Source organism: Equus quagga, chromosome 2 (genome assembly GCF_021613505.1).
Source record: "Equus quagga isolate Etosha38 chromosome 2, UCLA_HA_Equagga_1.0, whole genome shotgun sequence".
Taxonomy (NCBI): Eukaryota; Metazoa; Chordata; class Mammalia; order Perissodactyla; family Equidae; genus Equus; species Equus quagga.
In genome coordinates, this window is record NC_060268.1 from 92,910,444 (window position 1) to 92,938,360 (window position 27,917).

The following is a 27,917-nucleotide window of genomic DNA, read 5'->3' on the forward strand; positions in this document are numbered from 1 at the left end:
CTTGGTGCCGGCGAAGGATTTGAGTAGAACGGGCTCCTGGAATCTCGATGGCGGTGGGATTGAGATCCGCGGAGGGTGAGGACCCTGAGACTGGCCGGCTTCCGCAGGCCAGGCCGCGGCACCGGCTCCTCGTGAGGCTTCGCGTGGTCCCCTCCGCTCCGTAGTCACGCTGGCCTCTGCCACCCGCGCTCCTGTGAGATGTCCTGGACGGGGCGGGGGTCGCAAACTCAGACGCCCCGGGGCGCGGGCGGTACCCGAGTGAGAAGCCGGGCGGCGGGTCCAGCCGAGTGCCTCCACGCGGGACTGTGGGCTCTGGGGTGCCGCATCTCTTTTTTTCTTTCCTTCATTTGTTTCTAAGAAAAGCGGAAAATCTGTTTCTCCTTTCTGTTTGTAATCTGCCGATTTTTAAGTGTGACAAAAATAAAACGCTGCAGCCAAACAAAACATATTGTTAAAGTACTCTTTAGGAAAAAGCAAAAGCAGAGTAAATTAAGCAGATTTTTTTAAGATTGGCACCTGAACTAACGTCTGTTGCCGATCTTTTCCTTTTTTAATTCTTTTTTTCCTTCTCCCCAAAGCCCCCCACCCCCCACATAGTTGTATTTTCTAGTTGTGGGTCCTTCTAGTTGTGGCATGTGGGACACCGCCTCAGCATGGCCAGATGAGTGGTGCCATGTCCTGGCCCAGGATCCAACTGCGAAACCCTGGGCCCCCGAGCCCACGAACTTAGCCCCTCTGCCTCGGGGCTGGCCCATGAGCAGATTTTTAATAGCAAAATGGCTAATAGGGAGCAGGATAGCAACAAAGTATGGGAAATCTTCCCAAAAAATGAAGCTGCCAATGTTTAAGACTGAAAGGGTACTATCCAGAATAAGTAGGAACCTCTCAGAACTCAGTGTAAAGGACACTCAGCTGAAAGTGCCTGACCACACCCCGCCTGACTGAATCTCCTTTTGCTTTTTCCTTCATTGTCCGTCAACTTCGGGGTCTTCCCTAGTGCCAGGCATTGTGCTGGGCCCTAGAGAACTGCCTCGTGGAGCCCACAGTCTGTTATTAGAAGGATGTCTGTGGAGGAGGCTGACACTTGTATGCTGATGTGACAACACAGGAAGTAAGAGTGCTGAGCAGTGTTATGGGAGCACCTTGATGTGGGCTCGGTGAGTCAAGGAGTCAAAGATTTCTTGGACTCTGGAGGACTGGCAGTAGTGCTCTTTTATTCAGAGAATAGCATGGAGTAGCATGGGGACAGGACCCATGGGCAGTAAGAGCTGCAGGCATGGGGACAGGACCCATGGGCAGTGAAGAGCTGCAGCATGGGGACAGGACCCACGGGCAGTGAAGAGCTGCAGGCGTGGGGACAGGACCCACGGGCAGTGAAGAGCTGCAGGCGTGGGGACAGGACCCATGGGCAGTGAAGAGCTGCAGGCGTGGGGACAGGATCCATGGACAGTAAGAGCTGCAATGTGTTAAGGGTTAGAGCTAAACTTATAAGGCATAGGTATGTGAGTTATTTCTTTACAAAACAAAGATCATGAAAAAAGTCGTTAAAATGGTATCAGTGCAGGTGGGGTCTGGTTATTGGGTGGTCCTATAACTTTGGATCGGAATCAGACCGGATTAAGTCAGGACGCCCTACCCTTCCCGGAGGATGATATAGATCAGTATGTAGGCAGGACCCTTGGGCTTCTCTCCCTGGGGCAGCCTGGATCCTCATCAACCTGGGAGGGACGCATACTCAGGGAGGCAGGATTAGATAATGTTACTGCCTAAGAGTGGGGTTCTCTGCCCGATGTGCATAAACAAGCCAATTAATTGTGGCATCAGCCTTTGCGGGAAAATCAGCTCTTATTCTTCGAGATCCATCTGCAGGGAGACAGGGCGTGTGTCCTCACATCTGTCTCCCCAGTTCAGGATTTGGGGCGAGATTTAAGAGGTTGGGAGAACAGACTGGCACGTGGAAACACTGGCTTTGATTGGTGGGCTTCAAGTATTTCTGGTGAGGTTTTAAACATGACAGGGTTCTGAATGTTTGCGATGGAGTTCTAAACATTTTTGAGGAGATGGGGAAGGAATTTTAACGCCAGACCTTCCTGAATGAGGGATTCCTCGCTTTGGATGAGAGCCAGACTTTCAGGTTCCAGTCACATCCCTGTCCTTGGGTTCCGGAAGATGGAGGATCTTTAGTTCCAAGCTCATTTCAGGTCAAGATTTCTTCTTTTACGCATGCTCTGGCTTCATGACTTTGCAGTTTTTCTGAAAGACTATCTTTAGTCGCTTTGTTGATAAGAGATGGAGTCTGTTCGAGCTGGCTCTAAATGGGCCTGTGGTTACAGTAGATGTCCTTACACCTGAGAGATGAAGAAGACGTATGATTTGGAGGCAAAGGCCAGGAAAATGGAAGGACTACGGTAAAGTAGCTTTGAGGAAATGTCAGGAAAATGGGGAATAGAGATGACACATGAGAGGAAATAGGGACCAGACCTCCGTATGGACTTCACCCTGAAGGCAAATGGCACTTGTTGGAAGGATTTGGGGGCAAGTGGGACAGGGAGAGGCTTGTGCACTAACTTTAAGTAAAATCAATGAGTTCACATATATGTTTATACCTATGTATCTCCACCACCCAGATCAAGATATATACCGTTTCCAGCACCCCATCAGATTCCCTTGTGGGGCTTCCCAGTCTGTTGGTGCCCCCAGCAGGAAATTGGTATCATACAGTAATACTCTTTTGTGTCTACCTTTATTTGCTCAGCATAATATCTGTGAGCTTCATCCATATTGTGTGTACCAGTAGTTCATTCTCTTTTATTACTGTATAATGTAGAGAAAAATCATGAAAACTTTGAAATGGTTCAAAAAGCATTTCTGAGTCTACAGTGTAAATGAGGTGTTGTCTAGCATACCCTTCTGGGATATCTGATTCTATGAGGGCTCTCCACCTTTCATCATCTTTGAGATAAAGAACTCTGTAAGTTTTTTAAAAATTGGTTCTTGTCAGGGGCCAGCGTGGTGGTGCAGCAGTTAAGTTCGTACATTCTGCTTTGGCAGCCTGGGGTTTGCAGGTTCGGATCCTGGGTGCAGACCTATGCACTGCTTGACAAGCCATGCTGTGGCAGGCATCCCACATATAAAGTAGAGGAAGATGGGCATGGATGTTGGCTCAGGGCCAATCTTCCTCAGCAAAGAGAGGAGGATTGGCAGCAAATGTTAGCTCAGGGATAATCTTCCTCAAAAAAAAAAATTGAATGCTTGTCTACAGAAATGCAAATTGTAGCCACTGCAATGTATTTAATTATTGTGGATTTGATCAGTTCTGCCAATTTTTGCATCTATTTGTAAATCATTTCATTATTCTTCATTTGACTATGTATGTGTAGTACTTTGAATTTTCCTTTGGATCAGTTGTAATATCTTTCTGGATATCTCATTAATTAGTAAGTTAAATAAAGCCTTTGACACGTGTTTATTTTATGTCTGTATGAAAGTCATGATTATACGTAATTTTAAAAATTATTCTTTAACAGTAGTATGCAATCGTGTGAACACATCACAATTTATTTATCCATTCATCTACTGAAGGACATTTGAGTTTTTTTCCTTAGGCTATTATAAATAAAGCTGCTATGGACATTTTTGTATAAGTCTTTTTGTGAACACATGCACTAATTTTTCCTGGGTAAATATCTAGGAATGAGATATCTGGGTCATAGGATAAGCGTATATTTAACTGTAGTAGAAACTGACATGTTTCCAAAATGGTGGTACCATTTTACACTCCCACCAGCACTGTATGAGTGTCCCATTTGTTGCATCCTTGCCAACACTGAAGTTGTCAATCTTTTTCATTGTAGCTATTCTGCAGGATGTTTCATGGTATTTCATTGTGGTTTAATTTGCCGTAGAAGGTTTTCAGGAGGGAAGTAACTTAACAGATTTGTGTTTTAGAAAGCTCTTTCTGGCTGTTATGTGGGGAATGTTTGTACACCAATGCTCCTGGCAGCGTTATTCACTATAGCCAAAAGGTGAAAACAAACCAAGTGTCCATCAGCAGTTGATGGATAAACAAATGTAGTCTATACATGCAATAGAATATTATTTAGTCTTAAAAATGAAGGAAATTCTGACACAGGCTACAACATGAACCTTGAAGACATGATGCTAAATGAAATAAGCCAGTCACAAAAGGACAAATATTGTATACGACTCCACTTCTATGAGGCACCTAGAATTCAGAGACAGAAAGTAGGATAGTGGTTACTAGGTTTGAGGTTGGGGGTATAGTGAGGAGTTACTGTTTAATAGGTAGAGTTTCCATTTGGGATGATGAAAAAGTTCTAGAGAAGGATAATGGTGATGGTTGCACAACAATGTGCGTATAATTGTCATGGCAGTGTACACTTAAAAATAGTTAAAATGGTAAATTTTGTGTCATGTACACTTTAACACACACAGGCTGGTGTTCCACGTCTGAGAACTCCACAGTGGCAGCTCCTCTCTCAGTTGTACCTGCAGAATTTTCATTTATGGAAGTGCCTGACTAAGGACACAGACAGGCTAATGCCATTGAAAGAAGAGTTTATTACTTACGTTGCCCGAGAGGAGGAGGCACACTGCACAGGCCTCTGGGAAAGCAACAGGTTTGGTCAGGAAGCAGAAAGGAGCAAGGGGAAGACTGCGCCAGAGCCTTGATTGGGGTTTCTGCAGGAAAAGCAAGCATGGCAGGGAAATTAGCTTAGGATGGCTAGTTTAAGGAATTCCAGTGGGCTTTGGAGCATGGCTGTTCTAGGATGTCAGGTACCTGGTCCTAGGTTGATTTAGGGCAGGGGAAATATTGGTGTGGTGTGTGAGGGTTAGAGAAAGGAGCTGGTTGTGGGTGTGGACTTGAGATTGATTGGAGGGTTTGTAAAATGACTTTCCGTGCTTGCAAAGCAGGGCTGCAGGGGAGCTGTCAACAACCATGGCTATTAATTTGGCCCTGTGGTTAATAGATGTCAAAAGGACAAATACAGAATCTAAGGAAACACAGAACAGTTGGCCCTGTGGCTATCTGGCATCATTTCAAGGAAACTTTGGGGTGGATGATAATGGAGACTTATCCAGAGTAAGGCGTAAGTTGTCCTAAACAACATAGGAAACATTTTATTGTGAGAGTAGAAAGGAGGAACACAGGGACAAATATAAGGAGTCCTGCTAGGTCAGCCCGTATTAGGTTTTCCATTTATATGGCATTAGCCAAGAAAAGAGACCTGAAATTTTGGGGGTCTCTAACAATAATTTGGTGGAGTTTTAAAGTGTGTTAAAAATGTGTTTGACAATAATGTCTTGGTATATTTCTCAGGTCACGGCAGTTATGTTGTGGGAGGGTATGAGCTGATAGTTTAGGAAAGGATATGTATGTAAAGATGCGTGGTATTGTGTGTAACCTGGGGGAAGGACCGGTCATGATGGGAGATGCAGGGAAAGGGCAGGAGAAGGCTCCGGGGAGTGAGAGGTCCTCGCCGCAAGGGGGCAAGGGGTTGACTGATATGAGGCAGGCGGCTTCTGGGGAAAATAATAATCTCCATGGGTTTTTGGAATGGCACAGATAGTGGTTACCTCTATGAGATTTCTCTTGAGGCGTGGGAGTGTAGGAGTGTACATTTTGTCAGAGAGCAAGGAATATACTAGGACCCTGGGCTAGCAGTCAGCAAGCTCAGAAACATAAGAGAATCTCTAATATCAAAGGAGGAAAAGTAAGACTATCCTGTGTCCAATTTATGCCTTGGGGTGGGCTGTCCGTGGGCATCGCTAAGTGGAGGTTCAGTGTCTGAGTGACGTCATCTGCAGCACAGGGGCAAAGACTTTTCCAATGGTGAGGTCTTGGGCTGGGGCGATGGCATCTCCAGTGGTGAGCCCCTGGGCCAGGGCAGTGTTGTCTTGGTGTGGCACTTGGGGTACCCACTCAGGTTAATGTGGGTCTTAGCATTTGCCGTACTTTGCTGGAACCATGGGTTACTCAGAGGCTTTGGGCTCCAGGGTTGCAAACCAATGAAAGCACCCCAGCCAGTAATCAACAGAAGGGGGCACACCTCCACTTGTCAGGGTCTTTGTTTTTGTTTTTGGTGAAAGTTTAGGTTCAAATGGGTCGAAAATTTGTAAAGATAGATTAAGGCCTGGGGCAACATAGAGCCTCATTCAGGGGTTTATGTGCTGGTCTTGGATTTTAAAAGGAGTTGTTTGAGGAGACCATTCTGTCGCTCAGTTAAACTGGCTATTTGGGGCCCATTGGGAACGTGAAGGTTCTATTGAATGCCTTTTCCAAAAGCCCAGCATTGTGTATTTTGAAAAGTGAATGTCTTGGTTTCTACCAGTAATATCTGTAACCCCGAAGGGAATAGGGAGTCCTGGCAAGGCCTTGTATTGTGGCCTTCGTACACGTAGAGACATGTGTGATTCTGATTTATATTCTGGGTATCTGTGAGGCAGGATTCCCAGAGTCCTTTACCTTGAAGAGGACAGTTTTTGGGTAATGGCCCAATAGTTTGTAATAAATGTGAAGATGGAACCATTTGTTGGCCAGAACATCCAGTGTTAAGATGACTGCCTGAACTTGACCAGGTGTGTTGACTTTGGGGTCCTGTCCTTTATCAGGGGCATCCTGGTTAAGGGATGGGAGGCAGCAACATTCCACTGAACTCCATCACATATGATGGTTAGCAGTGCCATTCGTGTAGTCTCCCATTGGCCGTCATTCAGTTAATCCCAAGCATTTTCTCAAGTAGCCAAGAGGTCTGGGGAAGGGTGACTCCTTTAGCCCTATGGCATCTGGCAAGGGTCTGAGGACAGGGCGAGCCACCCCCTCCTACAGGTGGAATACGCCAGAGGGTCCAGGCTTGGTTCCCTCCTGTCTTAGGGAGAACTCAGTAGCTATGCCAAGCTTGCGGGATGCACTTGTCATGATGCAAAGCATAATGGGCAGCTGGGTGTGGAGGGTCACAGGCTCAGGGTCTGTGAGAACCTCTATTTCCAGGACAGCCCGGTATGTGGCCTGTTATTTGTTGTTTTAGTGGTGTAGAGCATGAGCCTGGAAGAGGGAGTTTCTTGTGTCACAAGCTCTTGGCCAACTTATGGCCATCATAAGACTCCAGGAAGCATGAGAAGGGTTGACAAAGACGCTATGGTGAAGGAGCTTTGGAGGGCACCAATGGGAGTGCCTGTTGATTTTAATTTGGAAGTAAAATTTATAGATGAGAAATATGTTGCCACCAGACCCAAAAAGGACTAAAAGATGTTGTTGAACTTATGTGTCCATAACAGGTATATCAAATGAGTCTCCTTGGAGGAGGATGTCATCACTATAACGTCATACCTGTGCTCCTGGGGAAAGGTAGGTGCAGTGAAGATCCTGTCTGCAAAGATTGTGAGGGCAGAGCTGTTTAGGTACCCCATACCTGGAAAAGGCTTATTGTGTCAAGTCAGAGGTGAAGGCAAACTAGGGCTGAGAGGTGTTGAAATAGGCACTCAGCAGAACATATTAGCCAAATGTATAAGAGCAAGATATTTACCGGATGTTGATTGGGTAGAGGCAGTAATTCAATAACGTGGGATATTGGGTGTGGGGGCCCTAGTGGATGGGACCAGAGCATTAATGTTGTAGTAATCCGCCTAGGGGCGCCTGTTAGGGACTGAATGTTTGTGTCCTCCCAAAGTTTATACATTGAAGCCCCAACCCCTAATGTGACTGTATTTGGAGACAGGGCCTTTATGAAGGTGACTAAGGGGAAATGAGGTCATAAGGGTGGGGCTCCGATCCAATAGGACTGGGAGCCCTATAAGAAGAGGAAGAGAGAGACCTCCTTCTCCACATGACCAGAGAGAAGTCATGGGAGGGTCCACTGAGAAGGCTGCTGGAAGAGAGGCCTCCCCGGACCCTGAGTCAGCCAGTACTTTGACCTTTTGCTTCCAGCCACCAGAACTGGGCGAAAATAAACTTCTGTTGTTTAAGTCACCCAGTCTGTGGTATTTTGTCTGATGATCTGAGCTAAGTAATACAGCACCCTTTATCTTTTCCAGGTTTAAGAATAGGCAAAATTGGGCAGTCAAGTGGAGAAGCAGTGGGCATAATGACCGCTTTATTAGTTAGGTTTTATATAATAAATTTTAATCCTTGAAGGCCCTGTTCTAACTTACATTAGGCCATATTAACTATTTTAACTGGGGAGTCCACGGGGTCCCATCGTATCAAGCTAATTTGTAAGCGCCAAAGATTTAATTTTATTATTCATCGTGTTAGAATGCGTGTGCCCAATATGGGATGTTTATAGGGCAGCGGCTCCTAGGACCAGAGGCAAGGCGTTCCTATTTTTTTCTCTATTTTGTATTTAGTTACTTTCTTAAGATTATAGGGGGCACGATGTTTAAATTTAGTGAGATCCCCAGGTAAACTATAATTTGAGCCCCGATAGTGATTATTGTCAATTGGTGCATTTTAGCAAATGGCTGAAGTCGATTTAGAACCTGGGTTGTAGAAGCACAAAAACCAATCAACACCCTTTTTATCTTTTTATTATATGAATTCTTTCAGTATTGAATTTTTGTATATACATTTTGGATTTCCAACTGGGTTAAATTAAGGACCTTTGTTTTAACTTAGATATCAAATATACATATATAATGTATCTACTGTATATTTATGTTAAACTATCATATATATATAATTTAGTTACCTGTTATTTTCTCCCCCTGTATCTAGAATTTGGTTGGTTTTTCTCTTTTCTTCTCCCCACCCCCTCCCCAGCTTTTTCTTCTGTTTTAGGCTTTTAGCCGCCTGAAGCAATGGTTTTTAGTTTCTGCCTCTGGCTGATAAGGGAGGGGACGGCCCCAGCTTCTAGCAGCAGCCTCTCCACGTCCGTCCGCAGCCCGATCTGTCTCCCTCACTCCCCTCCTTTTTTCCTCTTGAACGAAATCTTTTAGAGCAGTCACACAGCTGTATCTCTAGGTGGGTTACGTTTTTCCTCTTGTTTTTCTTTCTGTCACTTGTCTGTCCCTGACCATTACCCCCACCCCGCCCCACGTTTTTTCCTTTTGAGTGTTTACCTGATAAGCTCCTAGTTCGAATAATTGCAGCGGGCCTGGGGCACAGGGGCTGTCCCCGGATGTCTGGTACCTGGCCCTGGGCTGATTTAGGGCGGGGGAGTACTGGCAGTGTGTGATAAAGGAGGAGGCTGTGGGTATGGACCCGGGATTGACTGGAGGGTTTGTAATAGGACTTTCTGTGCTCACAAGAGCAGGATCGCGGGAAATGTAAACAACTTGGGCTGTTAGTTTGGCCCTGTGGTTAATAGCTGCCAAACAGAAAATACAGCATCTAAGAAAACACAGAGCGGCCCTCTCCACCTGGGGCATTTTCCAACAGCCAGTGCTAGGGCCCCAGCCACACGTGTATTTGGCATTAAATGGCAGCTTCCAGGCATGAAAGAGCCAAAAACCTAAAGGCAACAAAACAGCACCTTTCACAGTAAACGTGCGTTGTTTTCACTTGTGGAGGAGCTTCTGCTCACAGCACCTCGACATCCCTTTGGAAAGCGCCCCCTCCCACCTCCCAGCCCGTGACTCAAGCGATGTGGGCCTGACTTCTCAAGCCTGCGCTCCAGAGGGCGACATGTGACTCAGGCCGGGCCAATCAGCGTATCCCACCAACTTGGCCTTGGCAGTTGGTTCAGGGATGGGCCTGTGACTCCAGCTGGTCCCAAGAGATCTCTCTCCAGGACTTCACTAGAATTTATTGGGCATATGGCAGGCTGTGCCCTTTCTGGTGGGGTTGCCACACTGTCAGGATATCATCCTGAAACTGAGACTGAGAGGGAAACACCATGTGGGAGAGGGTGGGAGCAGGCCTGAGGATGAAACCACCACAGAGGAGAGTGCAGGCAAGAGAGAGAAAGAATTGGGGTTCTGGCATGATTGTCCAAGACCCTGGATCTTGCCGTGCTGTCAGCCATGCCATGGACTTTTCAGTAACATGAGTCAATAATAAAGACAAGTACTTTTGTTGTATTTAAAAAAAGAAGTACACAACAGTAGGCATAGTATACTACTGTTTGTGTTGAAAAGGAGGAGAAAAATAGTGTTTATATGTATCTGCTTGCAAATGCAGTTAAACTTTTCTGATAAGTAAGAAACTAATATTCATGGGTACCTGTTGGGGAGAGGGAACTGGGTACGTGGCAGAAGGAGTCAGAGAAAGACTTCACTGTATATCCTTTTATATCTTTTGACATTTGAACATTTGAAGATGTTACCTACTCATAATATTAAATACAGAATTTTAAAAATGCAAAAAACTAGAAGTTGCAATGGTATTTTATAAGCCTTAGGAAGAACAAATCCTATTATATCAAATACATTGAATTTTCAAAGTACTATGCTAGTAAGCTAAGTATATTTGCACTCCTAACCACTCAGGAGCAAAGTAAACAAAGAACACAGTTAAGAGACCAGGTAGATGGAAAAAGATCTTAATTAAATTTGACGTTATGCATAGTCTGTCTTTTGTTATGTTTGCTAAGAAGATGCAAGAAGCTTTCTGACAGATCAGGGTTAACTAGAAAGTTCTTCCCAGAATATTCAATGTTATTCACAAGGAACTTCTGCTTCAGAGTAGGATGTAGTAGGTGTCACTAAGTCACCATTCCTGCTGCAACAATCAGGAAAAAAAAAGATAAGTTACAAAAATCATATTTTTAAAGACGTTAGAGAGCAATGGAAGCAGAGAGAGAAGAGCCCATTTTAGGCGAGCTAAGATTGTTGGTCCTTTTTTTCCGGGGTGCATTTGTGAAGTCTGGGCATAGGCTAAAGAGTGGGCTTGGTTTACACTGAACTGTTGAGGTCACTCAGGCACCCTTACAGACTAGAATCTAGAAATCTAGAAGGTTCCTGGAGATGAGGCTTTTTTTTTCCCATGGGCTGAGTGCTGGGGTAGACTAGGGTGGGAAGGGCAGCGAGGGAAGGGCCCAGGTAGGGGTCTGGGCTGGAAAGGCCTGAATAAGATCTGCAGTTGGTACCACCCAAGGCTGGGGGCAGGATGGTGGGGTGGGGCAGGGATCGTCTGCCCACCTCAAGACATGCCAGTAGTCAACGGGCAAGTTGGTAGGAGAAAAAGGGTTTTATTACAGCTTGCTAGCAAGGGGGAAGATGGCTCACTAATGTCCAAAGGAACTGTCTTACAGAACAAAGACTACAGGCCAGTTATATAGGGGGCTGGCCTCTGGGTGGGGGAGGCATCTGGTCTCAGTTCCTGATAGTCTTTTGTTTTACTGGACATGCATCAGAGACCGGAGCAACAACCCATAACCAGATCTTTCAGTTCTCATTGATGATGGCTATCACATAGACTCTCTGCCTGGGAGTCACCACATTCCTAAAGAACTCAAAAGAATAAAGTCATCAATTTATCACAGCTGGGAGGGGTCATCAAATCTAGAGGGCATGTCTGGGGTTAGTTAATCAGAGGTCATTCAAAGTTACAATATGGCTTCTTTTCTACAATATGGCTCCCCTTATGTCAACCTTGTGTTGAGCTGGTATCACAGTCTCTTGGTGTTGGGCAGACGGAGTTCCGCTGAGGGAAGGGCCTTCAGCAAACACAAGACAGGTCTCAGTCTCAAGATAATTGAAAACAGAGGTGGAGTCTAACTAACACGGCACCTCACCCCAACTCAGCTCAGTTCCTCATTGGATAGAGGCATCATCCTCTTCAACTACATTGTCTGATTAAGGATAAGTGACCTGTCTGGGAGAAAGTACGATTGGCTTCACCCTCTGAGAGTCTGTTATACACAATATTGGCATATACTAAAAACTTACAAGTCATAGAAAAAGAGGTGCGGTAGACTGAACAACAGCCTCCCACAGGTGTCTCTGTCCTACTCCAGGAACCTGTGAATGTGTTACTTTACAAGGTAAAAGGACTTTGCAGATGTGATAAAGGTAAGGATCTTGAGATGAGGAGATTGTCCTGGCTTATCCAGGTGGGTCCAGTATAATCACAAGGTCCTTATGAGAGGGGAGCAGAAGGGTTAGAGTCAGCATTAGGAGGTGTGAGAATGGAAGCAAGAGGTTGGAGTTATGCTAGGGAAGGGTCACAAGCCAAGGAATGCAGGTGGCCTCTAGAAACTGCAAAGACAGGGAAATGGCTTCTCCCCTGGAGCCTCTAGGAGGAACCAGCCCTGCTCACACCTTGACTTTAGCCCAGGGAGACTGATCTTGGACCTTTGACCTCCAGATCTGTAAGACAATAAGTAAGTGTTGTCTTAGACCACTAAATCTGTGGTAATTTATTATAGCAGCAATGGAAAACTAATACAGTAGGGCGATGTGACTGATAATCAAGAGAAAAAAATGAGACAATAGCAGACCCACATCTGATCGGGATGTCAAGGACTTTAAAATGACTATGTAAACAAATGTTAGAGGCGATTTGGGAAAAGGGAGCCCTCGTACACTGCTGGTGGGAATGCAAACTGGTGCAGCCACTATGGAAAACAGTATGGAGATGTCTCAAAAAATTAAAAATAAGAATACCATACAATCCAGCTATCCCACTACTGGGTATCTATCCAAAGAACTGAAAATCAACAATTCAAAGAGACTTATGCACCCCTATGTTCACTGCAGCATTATTCACAATTGCCAAGACGTGGAAGCTACCCATGTGCCCATGGACTGATGACTGGGTAGAGAAGATGTGGTGTATATACACAATGGAATACTACTCAGCCATAAAAAAGACAAAAGCACATCATTCACAGCAACATGGATGGACTTTGAGGGTATTATCTTAAGCAAAATAAGTGAGACAGAGAAAGACAAACACTGCGTGATTTCACTCATATGTGGAAGATGAACAAACACACGGATAAAGAGAACAGATTAGTGGTTACCAGAGGGGAAGGGGGTTGGGAGTGGGAGAAAGGGGTAAAGGGGCACATATTGGTGATGGATAAAAATGAGACTATTGGTGATGAGCACGATGCAGCCTACAGAAACTGATCTATAATAATATATACCTGAAATTACACAATGTTATAAACCATTACAACCTCAATAAAATAATTAAATGCTCTGCTAAAAAAAATGACTATTTAAATATGTTAAAGAAAATAGCGGGAACAATGGACAAAATGGTGACAAGGTGGAGAATTTCAACAGAGAATTGGAATTTATAAAAACCAAATGAACACTCAAGAATTGACAGATAGAATATCTGAAATAAAGAATTCAGATGGTCTGAGCAGCAGACTGGACACAGCAGAGGCAAGAGATAGTAAAGTTGAAGACAAGCCAATAGAAAATATCCCAACTAAAGTACAGAAAGATAAAAAAACAGAACAATGTTGACTACAAAGTTCTTATTTAATGTCTTCCCAGAATACAATATTTAGCCAAGAAGATTATTCATTGAATCTTAGAATATTTGTTGTAGGGAATAAAAGGGAGTTTATTTAAACTGGAAATAAATTCACTTTATAAGTCATATTGTAGATGCTCGCTATTAGACTCCTGGATCTAGTTTTCCCCACACAAGTTGTAAGTAACATACAGTAAAGCTTCTAGTGGGTTTGAATCTAGAAACCACACTCAGGGCCAGCCTGGTGGCATAGTGGTTAAGTTCATGCACTCTGCTTCGGCGGCCCAGGGTTAGCAGGTTCACATCCCAGCATGGACCTATGCACCACTCATCAAGCCACGCTGTGGTAGCATTCCACATACCAAACAGAGGAAGATTGGCACAGATGTTAGCTCAGGGACAGTCTTCCTCAAGCAAAAAGAGGAAGATTGGCAACAGATGTTAGCTCAGGGCCAATCTTCCTCACAAAAAAATTAATTAATTAAAACCACACTCATTTTACAATTCTGAATTTCAGTTTCCACAGTTGCAAAACGGAGGCAGTACTCCATGTCTCATAGTTAGAGTATGAGGATAAGTGACATAAAGCCTTTAGCATCAAGCCTGGCACAGAGGAAATGTACATCTTTATTGTTAATTTTTCCTCAGGCAGGTATATCTGCCATTTCAGAAGAATCATCAGAGGGCGTATGAGGTAATGGACTCCCAATAAATGAGATGAACTTAAATGAGATCATGGATGTGAAGCTCTCAGTCAAGTCCTTATAAATGGTGGCCTTGAGGGTACAGCATGAATCTCAGCTCACCAATTTAGGTTTGCAACAAATAGTATTTTCTTTATTTCTATATAACAATTTATCTTTTGATCTCCCAATCTGCTAGAGCGACAGCAAATTAACCTCAGGAATTTGGGGTTTTCCTTCCTTTCTGCTATATGATGTCTGAGTTCTAGAGGCTCACATTGTGCCAAGGAGTGGTTTGGACAGTGGTTGGTCCTTATTATCCTTCCTCATTGGTCACAAAGAAGTACCTTGTTCCTGTGTATCCGCCTTCTTCAGGTCTGTAGACTCTCCTCAACTTCTATTCCTACTTTGGGGCCCTGGGAATCTTTCTGCTGCTTCAGTGAGAAACAAGGGCATGGAAATCTGGGAGAGGCTGCCTGTGGCATGGCTTGCCTATGCACCCTAGACAGTAGTGCCCTCTCTCTTCCTTGGGATGCTGCCCATGGAGCAGGGCTCTGAGCCTTTCGTTCCTGAACCCACCTCCTCACTGCTGTCACACATCAATTTCTCCTTTCTCTTTCCCCTGCTTAAAAGGCTTTTATCAAGTCTCGTGAGAGAACTCTATCTTCTTAATAGGCTTAGGTTTTTGGAAACTACTGTTTTTGGACTATTGTTTTCTGCTTTTATTATTATTTCATCTCTGAGCCAAAAAACACAGAACTTGCTTAAATGGGTGAAGAGGAGGGGAAGGAAGGATGCCAGAAGGAAATAGAAATATATCAGGTAAGGGTTCCAGCTATAATGTAATTCCTGGTACCAGATTAGCCTTCCCGCCATAAAAAACCATAAAACTGGACAAAAGGTATGAGTAATCATTCCCAGGCATTGGACAACAGCCAGTGCATGAGAGTGTTCCCTAAAAGAAGAAGGAGCATGTGATGTGCCCCAAATCGCTTTGGCTTTCTGCTGGGGAAAGGTTTTCCAATCACAGCCCAGCAAGCTGGAGTCCTAGCAGAGTAGGGACGCCCTGCTGTGTTGAAGAGGCAGAGATCAGAGTTCAGGGCTGCTGAAGCAACTGCAGTCTACAGGTCCTGGCACTGGAGAGGATGCTGCTGTGTGTGTGTGAGACAGAAATCTATGTGGCAGGTCCCCCATGAGTCCTTGACCATGGGCTGGGATGCACATGTGTAGGGGAAGACTACATGAGGTATCCCAGAGAGAGGCTGCTGCAGAGTTGAGAGTAAAACATATACTAGAGGTAAAGCAGGTAACAGAATCTGGAGCCTCTGCAGTGTATTACTCACAGCCTCCATTAAACAACCTAAAATTCTTACACATGTAAGAAAACGGGAAAATGTGACCCATAATAAAAACAATGACAACCAAGAGTCAATAGAAACTGACCCCAAGATGGTCCTGATGTTGGATTTAGCAAAGACTTTAAGAAAATGAAAAGTACGTTCAAAAATCTAAAAGAAAATATGTTCAAAGAATTAAAAGAAGGGGTCGGCCCAGTGGCACAGTGGTCAAGTTCACACGTTCTGCTTCAGCAGCCTGGGGTTCACCAGTTTGGATCTCTGGTGTGGACATGGCACTGCTTGGCAGGCCATGCTGTGGTAGGCATCCCACATATAAAGTAGAGGAAGATGGGCACGATGTTAACTCAGAGCCAGTCTTCCTCAGCAAAAAGAAGAATTAAAAGTAAACATGGTCACAATGAGTGAACTAATGGGAAACCAAGTCCAAAGGTTTGCGGTGGGTAAGAGGATCAAGGGATCCAACTGCTTTCAAACTGCTTTCATCCAATCCTTGTTATTTGAGACCCTCCTTTCGCTCCCAATTCCAGAGATACCTGGTTCTGTCAGTTGCTGTGCCTTTTTAGGATTCTGTGGTATAAACTGGGTTGATTTTCACCTTTGCCCACTACTGGCCCAGGAATTGGCCCTTCTTAGATCTGCTAAAACAGTCAGCACTCTTTTTTTTTTTTAGATTAGCATCTGAGCCAACATTTGTTGCCAATCTTTCATTTTGTTTTCTTCTTCTTCTCCCCAAAGCCCCCAGTACGTGGTTGTATATTCTGGCTCTGCTATGTGGGATGCCACCCCAGCATGGCTTGATGAGCAGTGCCATGTCCATACCCAGGATCCAAACTGGTGAACCCTGGGTGCGTGCGAACTTAACCACTCGGCCATGGGGCCGACCCTTCAGCATTCTTTTTCTGCTATCTGGCTTCCAAAATTTTGTTACTGTTGTCTCTTATGTTCTCCTCATCCTTGTAGATTTATTGTAGTTTAAAAAAAAACCACTTTACTATGTTTTTTTTAGGGTTTTTAGAGTGAGTGAATCTAGGTGTGCACATTTAATCTGCAGTTTCAGCTCGGAACTCCTGTACTAATTCTTAAAAGTGATTTAAGTATCATAACATTTCCTGAAAACTGTGTTCTCATCCAGTACGGTAACAGCCGTCTGCTGGCTTCCTCCTCACTAAAAGGCCTCAAATGAGATTTCTTAATCTCCCTTTTCTCTTGTGCCCTCAAGGGCCACAGAGCCTCTAAAACAAATTACAGTTATGCCTGTCCCAAGCCTACTGCTTGGATGCTACAAATCAGTAAAAGAGAGACACACATTTTCTTCTGGGGAATTAGCCATGCTCGAGCGACCTGGGCTCACCACAATCGCACAGATGCATACCTTCTTGGACACGTCTGGCTTTTGCTGACAGTAAATATTAAATCGCGCTTCAAATATAAAACCTCTACTGCATCTGACTCAAGAAGCTAACAACATTAGATGATTAGATTAAATGATTATCTAGGCCTTCAATTCTAAAAGGCTTTTTCTTCCTTTAAACAAGTCCTCTTGGCCCCAGCATTAGGTATCCTCGATTCTGGTAAGTACTTCACTCTTTTCTGCCATTGAAAAAAGTTTACCTCTGTTGTACAAAGACTCATGGAGGCAACTCCCTATCGCCTGTTATAATTCTCCTTGCAATCGGTAGACCCGGGTATGCCTCCAGCCTGTGTTCTGTGGCTCGGACATCTTTCCTGTTGGAGAATTCTATTTTTGCCTTGGTGCTCCTCTAAATGGGGGACAGGGGAAGTCTGCTCCCCTCCAGGTACAGGGCTCCTTCTAAAAACCAAAATATAATTCCAACATACTAAAAAACTCATAATTTTTTGCACACATCTGTTTGCCTTCACACAACCCCTCTCTCCTCTTTTTCATTAACAGAATCTTGATTTTGTGCAGACATCTATGCACATCCTTCTTCCCCTAGAGACTGACACTCTGTGTAGCTCAAGGGCAAATCTGGATGAGTCAGGTACCGTTCCCTAGGATGGGGATTGGTCCAGAAGGGATATGTGATACATACATATCCATTCTGAGACACAAACAGAAATCTCCTGGGGAGGCTTCTGAGGAAAGTTTCCTCATTCCTAAAAGAAGATGCCCCAGGGGGCCTGGCCCTGTGGCACAGCGGTTAAGTGTGCAAGTTCCGCTTCGGCCGCCCAGGGTTCGCCGGTTCAGATCCCTGGTGCAGACATGGCACCGCTTGGCAAGCCATGCTGTGGTAGGCGTCCCACATATAAAGTAGTGGAAGATGGGCATGGATGTTAGCTCAGGGCCAGTCTTCCTCAGCAAAAAGAGGAGGATTGGCCGCAGATATTAGCACAGGGCTAATCTTCCTATAAATAAATAAATAAATAAATAAATAAGGACCCTCTTCCCTCCCCAGGAAGTCATTGTTGGGCCTGAGTGTGGCACCTGGAGCTGCAGTGGCAACAACCTTCTTGTGACCAGGACAGAAGCTAGCCTGGGGAGGGCAGAGTAGAAAGATGGAAGGACTTTGGGTCTTCCATGACATCACTGATATACCAACCATGGAGCTGCCCCACCTCAGAAAATCTTGTTAAATAAAATACTCTAACTTTTCTTTTCTGCTTTTTCTCCCCAAGTCCCCCCAGTACATAGTTGTATATTTTAGTTGTGGGTTCTTCTAGTTGTGGCATGTGGGACGCCACCTCAGCATGGTTTGATGAGCAGTGCCACATCCCCGCCCAGGATTCGAACTGGCGAAACCCTGGGCTGCTGAAGCGGAGCGCGTGAACTTAACCATGCGGCCACGGGCCGGCCCCAAAGTACTCTAATTTTTTAACCCAATTGATTGTGTTGGGTTTCTTCTGTTTGGCCCTTCAGAACCACTCTCTGCTCCTCTCCGTGAATCAGGAGGTTGGGTCTGCCCAATGGCACGCAGAGGGTGGGAGTAGAGGCCAGGCCGTGGTTCAATAGTGGTACATCCTTTTACCAAGGCCATATTACTGAGGCTCCAGGAACTGCTCCTTCCCTTTGCCTTCTCGAGTCTGGCCGTAGCTTCCGTCTGTTGTTAGTTCCATCCCTTGCTGGTTCCCCCAACCTGCCCATATTTTTGTAAATAATCCCTTAATTAGCCTCTCTTAAATGCCCCCTTTTGAGTGCACCATCTCTTTTCTGCCAGGACCCTGACTAATACGTTGGGTTTTCAACCGATACACAGTTACTGTCCAACTGACTGAACCTATATTGGCCTCAAAGGCATCTTACTATTATCTTTTACATGGGCAACCAGCCCAACCTGAGGTCACCTAGGGACTTCCCAAGTCACCTGATTAACATAATTTAAAAAATGCCTTTATTGCTCTCATCACAAAAAATTCCAAGGATTTTTGGAGCTCTGTGCCAGGAATTGGGACGAAGACCAAATATACACATTTCTTCTTATTAATCACAATATCACAATCCTTTTCACCGTTTCTGTTTGGTCATCCTGCAGCTTCTGTGCCCTTTGTTTCCAAGGGCTTGTGCCTGTGACCTTGTTGAGAGGATCACCCTTGGCTATTGGGGCTACTCTGCACACCAGCACACAAAGAGAGCAGGAAGTGCCCAGGAGTTTATGTGCCCCTCCTCCCCACGGCCGTGGCTGCTGACAGGTGCAGGAGTACAAAGCCGGGCTCCTTTGTTTGAGGAGGGACAAACTCCGAGGGGTAACTTACCCTTCAGAGCTCCCTGTGGATCAGGCTGAGGGTGGGGCGTGGCCGACATCCTAGTCTTGCTGGCTTCTTCCCCTTCCTTTACTTCTTTTCCTCCACTGTTTTTCCCTGGAGCGCTTCCTTAAAAAATTATTTGCACATGATTCCTGTCTCAGTATTTGCTTGGGGGAACCCAACCCAAGAAACTAACCATTCCTGATAAACCATGCTGCCATGCAAGCCTAGGGTGAGGATACACATCAAAGTTCGCCAAAGAAACTTCACTGAAACATGCTGAAGGGAATCTTTGGTCTTGAATCTACAATGCAGAGAGACTTCTGCTCCACTGTAGGCAGAGAGGGGCTTGCAGAGGAGAGTAATGGTGCTTACAGCTTTGCTCCTGACGAAGAAACAGGAGCAGCCAGAGAAATGCCCACTGCACTCATTTGTGCTTCACGAGGAGCAGTCACAGGGGCTGTTGGTTGTGACTTTGTTCTTCCTGGTTGCTATGGAATGGTCCTGGGTCTCTGTTTTAACTTGAAGTGGAAGATTTGCAACCACAAAATAAAGATATTCTGCTGATCCAAACACGTTTTTAAAAAACCCAGTGTCTCCTGTATTGGGCACTCACTTGGCTGTAACTATAATTTTCTCACTCATCCTCTCACCAGAAAGAAAAAACAGTGCTTTTCTTTGACTGACATATCACCGTGCTGCGTGCATTTTTTCTTGTTGGTCTGCTCGCAGGGGACCCACAGTTCCTGGAAGCAATGATATGAAATATAGACATTTTCAGACAAGCGAAACAGAAAATTCTTTCTCAGGAGACCTGCGCTACAAGTGCTAGAGGTTGTTTATCAGGCTGAAGGGCAAGGGTATCAGATAAACACCTGAATCCAGAAAGGAATGAAAAGCATCATATATGGGTAGCTATAAAAGACTATATTTCTCCGCTATTTCGTGGACGCCGGGGTAGCGTGAGCATCTGCGGGGTCCGGGCGGGAGGGGAGCGGGAAGAGCCGTCCGAGGGTGTGTGGATTTGAGCCTCCGCATTTCTATCCCAAGATCTCGAAATGCATCGTGATTCCTGTCCATTGGACTGTAAGGTTTATGTAGGTAATCTTGGAAACAATGGTAACAAGACTGAATTGGAACGAGCTTTTGGTTATTATGGACCACTCCGAAGCGTGTGGGTTGCTAGAAACCCTCCCGGCTTTGCTTTTGTTGAATTTGAAGATCCCCGAGATGCAGCTGATGCTGTCCGAGAGCTAGATGGGAGAACACTATGTGGCTGCCGAGTAAGAGTGGAACTGTCTAATGGTGAAAAGAGAAGTCGAAATCGTGGTCCACCTCCCTCTTGGGGTCGCCGCCCTCGAGATGATTATCGGAGAAGGAGTCCTCCACCTGACAAGTATGCTGCAAGACGTGAAGTACTACAAGATATAGAGAGAGATATTTCATAGGGCTGTCATAACAAAGCACCACAGACTGGGTGGCTTAAAAACAGAAATTTATTTTCTCACGGTTCTGGAGGCTGGGTATGTGATCTGATGATGCTGGCAGGGTTGGTTCCTTCTGAGGGCCATCTTCTCCCTGTGCCTTCACATTGTCTTCCCTCTATTCATGTCTGTGTCTACAACTCTATGCCCGATAACTACAGAATACACATGTTTTTTCAAGGACACATGGAACATTCTCCAAGATAGACCATGTGCCAGATCTTAAAATAAATAAACAAATATTAAGGGATTGACATCTTACAGAGTATGTTCTCTGATAACAATGGAATTATATTAGAAACAATAAAAAAAGAAGTCTAGAAAAGCCCCAACTGTTTGGAAATTAGCACACTAGTAAACAACTCATGAGTCAAAGAAGAAATCACAGGGGAAATCACAAAGGGAAATTCAGTTTATCTTAAACTGAAAGATTATGATAACACAACATATCAAAATATGTGGGATGCAGGTAAAGCTATGTTTAGAGAGAAATTTATAGCTTTAAATGCTTATATTACAGAAGGAGAAAAGTTTTGAATCAATGATCTAACTTTCTACCTTAAGTAGCTAGAAAAAGAAGGACAAATTAAGTCCATAGTAACAGGAAGAAAGAAAATAATAAAAACAAGAGCAGAAATCAATGAAATAGAAAACTAACAAAAAATAGAGAACACTAGAAGTTGGTTCTTTGAAAAGATTAATAAAATTGATAAACTCCAGCAAGACTTAGCAAGAAAGAAAGAGAGAAAGTAAAAGTGGGGCCAGGGTAAAGGCTATATGGTGGTTCTTTATACTGTTCTTACCAGTTTTTCTGTATGTTTGAAATTATATCAAAACAGGGGCCGGCCCCGTGGCCAAGTGGTTAAGTTCGTGCTCCACTTCGGTGGCCCAGGGTTTCGCTAGTTCGGATCCTCAGCACAGACACAGCACCACTCATCAAGCCATGCTGAGGCAGCATCCCACATGCCATGACTAGAAGGACCCACAACTAAAAATATACAACTATGTACTGGGGGGCTTTGGGGAGAAAAAGTAAAAGTAAAATCTTAAAAAAAATTATATCAAAATAAAAATTTAAACAAAGCAGGTGAAATGTGCAAACTGATAATATTGAACGACTTAAATTTTGTGTCTATTTTTGCTGAAATGAAGATGGGAGTGGGAGAAATGTGGGAAGGAATAAAAATTATGGTTGAAGAAATGAGAGGGCCGAGTCCTTAGATGCGCCACGAAGATGCCCTTAACTGATCAGGTGCCAGTGCACGGCTTCTCTAACCCAGATGCCTACACAGCTGTGCGGTGTCGTTGTCATCTGGAGTCTCCTGAGCTGCACCAGGTTTCCACGCCAGTTTGCATTCTCTCCTGGATGTTTCTTGCACCCAACACTTAAACTCCTCTTGCAGCTCTAACCTAAACGCCATGTGAGGCCAAGTTTTTTCTACAATGTTATGGGAAAGAGGATTAACTTTTACAGGGGGAGAGGACAGGCATTTAAATTTAGATGTGATGGATGAAAGCAAGTCTCATATTGCATCTGAATCAGAAACGAGGCAGAGCCATTTCTTTATTCTAGAAGGCAACAGCTGCTCAGAGACTAGCAGACTGAACCACTTCCTCCCTGCTCAGAATTTCTGAGCACACACACACACACAGGCATTCATATACATATATAGTTAGAAGAACAAAGAAAAGGAGCACAAAGATAAATAATTCATTGATAATGTCATTTACAACTTCAGCGCACCGTTATATGTTTCATATCATGTGATTTCCTGCAAGAAGCACGTTCATGAGTCCAGGCAATTCTCTCAAACCCAGAGGTTAAGGATTACCTTGCAGATAAGCACTAACCAACCAATTAAGATAGACTAGTTATTTTTTTAAAAGAGAGAGATATTTCCTTTTTAGACTTTTATTTTTTTCTCCCCAAAGCTCCCTGGTACATAGTTGTATATATTTTTAGTTGTGGGTCCTTCTAGTTGTGGCGTGTGGGAAGCCACCTCAGCATGGCTTGATAGCGGTGCCGTGTTGGGGCCCAGGATCCGAACCTGAGAAACCCTGGGCCCCTGATGCAGAGCATGCGGACTTAACCACTCAACCATGGGGCCAGCCCCTAGATTTTTATTAGGAAAAATTTCAAACATCACCCAGACTGAACAACCCAATTACACTGAGTTGGAAGAAGTCATAAAAGAGGAAGTCTGCAGACTGGGATCAGAGCAGAGCACAGTGAAATTCAGCTTCCCTGGGAGCTCGCTCCGATTTGATTAGTCAGCGGATCAAAGCTCTTTGTTTAATTTAGTTTCCTTATGGATGTAAAGAAAGGCTGTTCCCAACCGCCCCGTCTGCACCAAGTTTCTTTGGGTCGAGGTCAAATGCTCACGTTCTGTTCAAGATTCTTTTTCTTAGTTGATTCCTTTTCAATCAAGGTTGGGGGAAAAGACGGTTTTATGTTATTTTCTACATTTCTTTCAACAAATGTGAGGCTTACATTTTCTCACTACAATCTGCCGTGTTTGAGATGGTGACAGGGTATCTGTGTGGAGATGATCGTCGGGCAAATAGACCTATAGATCTGGATCTCAGGAGAGCGTTCTGGGGCTGGAGACCTGTTAGAAGTGGCAGTCCATAAAATTGGGAGACGATGTCAAGAAAAAAGGGTGTGGAAGGAGAGTAAGGCCTGGGTGGAACTCTGGAACACTCCCACTCGGTTACAGGAGGGACGTGCAAGAGCTAGGTCATGAAGCACGTGGCCCTGGGAGAAAAGAGGAAGTAAAAGGGTTACCCACCGACGAGAACTAAGGGTGCTGGAGCCCGTCAGAAGGAGGCAGGAGACGGGCACGGCCAAAGCCTACAGACAGAGATAATCTAATTTCTATCCAGCGCATCTTACTTGTCCTGCCCCCTGCTGGAATCCCTGGTCTCTTGGGGAAACGGCCCTTACTCCTTCCCCCCACCCTCTTGTCATCTCTTCCTCCCCATTCCTCCTGGACTGGGTAATTTCTACTCGTCAGTCAGATCTCAGCCTAAAAATCTCTTTTCTGACCTTCCTGTGAGATCAGATCCCACCATTATCTACTCTGTACTTTCCCTCTACAAAATGTGTAGGTTGTCATTGTGTGTTTTCATGACTCTTTGACTAACACCTACCTCTCTGAGTAGACGGTTAGCTCCATGAGGGTAGAGACCAAGTCTGTTTCATTCGCAAAGTGTACGCCACGTGCCTACCTCAGTGCCTGGGCCAAGCTGCGCTCAATAAAGATGGAATGAATGAGTGAACGAATGAAGGCAAGGAGGTGTTGGCACATTCCCAGGACTCAAGGCCAGATATTCTTTCTGGAACTTCCCAGAAGTTCCACTCTATCATCTGCAGTTCCCGCTCAGGATCCTGAGCAACGCTGACTGTTGCTGTCCCCTGCTGCGGCTCATGTGGCCAGGGTCCCACCTGGGGTCAGGCCAGCCTCTCCCCTGCCCTCCAGCCTCAGTGCAGCTCTGTAGAGATCACTGGCCATCTCAGTGAGAGGGGTTTCAGGGGACTGATGCAGTGGAAGCCAGCCCGAAACAAGTGGGAGGTGAGGAAAGGAGACAGTGGATGTAGACAGCTTTTTCTCACGTTTAGCTTTGAAAGAGAGGAGAGAATTAGGGTGGGAGCTGCAACAAGCTTTTGGGCCAAAGCAGTTGTTGGTTTTTTTTTTTTTTTTTTAAATTCTGAGAGAGATTTGTTTAAATCTCTTGCTTAAATGTCAGTGGTAAGTTTCCAGTTAGGAGGGAGAGGTTGAATAAATAGGAGCGAGACAGAATCCTGAGAGGAGGAGCAGAGGCACCTCCAGTGGGCACATGGATGTTCATACAGCTCTTTCTGGGGCTGGCCTGGTGGCCCAGTGGTTAAGTTCATGCGCTCCACTTTGGTGGCCTACAGTTCGCCGGTTCGGATCCCAGGTGTAGACATGGCACCGCTTGTCAAGCCATGCTGTGGTAGGCGTCCCATATATAAAGCAGAGGAAGATGGGCATGGATGTTAGCTCAGGGCCAGTCTTCCTCAGCAAAAAGAGGAGGATTGGCGGCAGATGTTAGCTCAGGGCTAATCTTCCTCAAAAAAAACACAAAAAAAAAACCCAGCTCTTTCTGCCTCACAGTGGGCTGAGGCCCCCGACAAGTGGGGCAGCTGCTCCCCCGTTTCAGCGTGGGATGCTAGACTGCCTAAGCAGGACTGGGAAGGGAGATGTCCAAAGACTAGTTCTGAGTCACTATATTGACCACCCACCTCCAGCTTATAAAGAGCTTGGATAGACAGAGAGAGGAACCAGAAATTACTAAGCAGATTTCTGTAGGAGAGGCTGGTACTGTGGAGCCCAGCCCCAGCCATCTCCACGGAAGACGGGAGATGTGCTTCCCCTTTTCTCAAGTCAACCGAGGGGGACCGCTTGGAGAACTGGAAGGGCAGTCCCTGGAGCCACAGAGACAGAGGGGTGTCTGAGGCCCACCTGGAATGCAGAGGGGAGGCTGCGGCTGTGCCAGCTGTCACCGGCTGGGCTTTTACAAAGGGCTCTGTTTGAGCGGAGGTGAAGGTTGGTCAAATGTGTGCACTTCCTATGGATCAGATGTGAGCCACAAGCGCTAGACAGAGTGGCCAGCGGCTCTCTAGATCAATGATTTTCACCTGGGGCGATTTTACAGCCTAGGGGACATTTGGCAATGTCTGGAGACACTTTTGATTGTGATGACGAGGGGGTGCTACTAGTGGAGATTAACTAGGGGACAGAGGCCAGGGATGCTGCTAAATGTCCTACAATGCACAGGACGGGGCAGCACAGAGGGGAGGAGGGTATAAGTTTGGGGTTGAGAAGTTGAAGGAGTCCCCATGTGATGGTCTAAACGTCTTCTGTGGAATAAGAAACTCATCTTCTGCTGGGAGTGAGGGGGAAGGGAGGCCCATGGAGATGTGAAAGAATGCAGAATTGAAACAGTCATTTCAGGAGTGAGGGAGCTAGGTGACACGTGGTAGGGTTGCCAGACAACATGTAAGAGAATGGACGGTCCAGAGGTGCAGCCCGGACAGATTCCTGAAGGCCACCCAGGGGAATGGGGCTTTTAAAGGGATGCCATAGGAGAGCCTGTGTGCCCAGGCCCCTCAGAAGAATGCTGTTGAACCCTGGAGTGGCACTGAGGGTCTCTCTGTTAACAGTCTCATCTTCCTTTGTTGCTGTAGGTCTCAGCTGTCCACTGGTCCAAGTTTGGCACCCCCACTGGTCACAATCAATGAGTCAGTTCCTGGATCAGCGATGACACAGTAACTGCAGGGAGCTCTCTGCCTCAATTGTTCCCATTTTGCCTTTACAGAGGGGACACCTGCTGACTGCACCCCATAAATGTCATCGAGCATGGCTCTGGCTCCATGCGGTCTTGGCGCTCCCGCACAAGTCTGTGGATACGGACGCAGGAGACGCTGCTCTCCGTGCTTCTTACAGAGATGACCTGGTGCTATGGTGGTGAGCAACAGACACGGACCCAGACCACAAAAAAAACTCCACTGGAAGGATATGGAGTCCCTCACAAAATAGAGAGGAAAGTTGAAGAACCTAGTCTGTAAAGGACAGGAACCAGGGAGTCGTTGGGGATCCAGAAGCAGGAACTGATTGATGGTCTCATCCGGCTACTACAAGGATGTGTCAGCCCCCACTTCTCTGCTTTTGCTACCCTCCATCCAAGAGTCAGAGTCCAGGAGAGAGTGCCCGGTGGGCCTAGTGTGCTCCCACCCCAGGGAGGAAGACACCGTCTCTGATTCCTGTGGGTAATCAGAGTACCATTCCCAGAACCCGGGGAAGCAGAGGCAAGACTGAGAAAACAAGGTTCGTGGATCTCCTGGGCTTTGTCGGGAGAAGAGTTCTGGACGCTCATATCTAGAAGACACTCCACAATCCCCAAGCGCTCCTTCCCCCATGATAGAGATTCCCAAACTCTGAGTCTCAGGCCCCCTTGCAACTCAGGTGGAAACACAGGACTGCATGACAGTTTCAGGCATTGCTGGGCCTGCAGTCCAGACCCTTCTCTAGAAGTCTCTCGGCCTCTCTAGCCGGCGTCTGCCTGGCTCAGCTGCACGTCTCTCTGGGGACCTGCAGTTTAACCATTTCACGCCCACCGGCACGTGGGTCATACAGGCTGGGCCCTGAGCCTTGTCTTAACCTCGTAAATTTTTTTCTAAAAGGGCGAGACACTATTTCAGTCGCTGTTTTGCAGGGAGAAAAAGTCCCGTTTGTCCTTATGATTCATTTTGGTGGTTTTTGGATGATGTTGTATTGATTCATGACGACTCACTCGGCATCTGGTATGAATTAAACCGGACTTTCTCTTGGTGACAGTAAAACGAAAGATCTTAAACAAGGCTCACATTAAAAAGAGGCCTGGTGGGAATACGAGGGTTTGAGCAATCTTTAGGACTTGAGTCAGCTCAGTGAGATGCTGTACCATCTCAGCAAGTTGAGCAGAAATCGACACTCGGCCTCAGTGTGGTGCTGCCCATGACGTGATGTCTGCTCCTGGTTTCCACCCCGCTGACTCCTCGCAGGTCAGTCGGCTTCCCATAATGTGTGGTTTTACCCTGTAGCCCTTGCCCCAGTTAGACACACGGGGAAACAGACAGAGGAAGCTGCCATGGACATTGCATCAGGGGCCAGATTTTCTTTCTTTCTTTTTTTTTTTTGGAGGAAGATTAGCCCTGAGCTAACATCCGTGCCCAACTTCCTCTGCTTTCTATGTGGGACGCCTCACAGCATGACTTGCCAAGCGGTGGGTAGGTCCACACTTGGGATCTGAACCAGCGAACCCCAGGGCATTGAAGCACAATGTTCAAACTTAACCACTGCACCACCAGGCTTCCCCAGGGGCCAGATTTTTCTCTGGTTTGTTCCAGGAAGTTTTCTGCGGAGTCCTAGAGGCCATCCAATAGTCCTCAATGGGGGATGGTTTTGCCACCCCAAGGGGCATTTGGCAAAGTCTGGAGACATTTTTGGTTGTCACTGCCGGAAGGGTGCTACTGCTCTCCAGTGTGCAGAGGCCAGGGATGCTGTTAAACATCCTGCAGTGCTCCAGACAGTCTCCACAACAGAGAAGTTTCCAGCCCCAAATGTCAATAGTGCTGAGCTTGGGAAACTGCTCTAATCCAAACTGACCCCAAATCCCAGGTGACGTGATGGTTTCAGGTCATTAACCAACTTCACGAAAAGGCCTCCAGCTACGTAAAAGTAGATCTTCTGAAAAACCACGTAATTTCTGCATTTAAAAAGTGTATATGTCAGGGACC

The 27,917-nt window shown here is 45.8% G+C and overlaps 1 long non-coding RNA gene across 2 annotated transcripts; it reads left to right on the top strand.

Annotated features, from left to right (window-relative positions):
• Positions 1 to 27,236, top strand: LOC124234657 (uncharacterized). 2 transcript variants are annotated; one of them, XR_006887369.1, is made up of 3 exons: positions 1 to 75; positions 7,300 to 7,369; positions 25,958 to 27,236. It is a non-coding gene; the product is annotated as an uncharacterized LOC124234657 (long non-coding RNA). The 2 variants fall into 2 exon arrangements; XR_006887368.1 differs by lacking the exon at positions 25,958 to 27,236 and adding an exon at positions 7,801 to 7,922.
• The last annotated feature ends 681 nt before the right edge of the window (positions 27,237 to 27,917 follow it).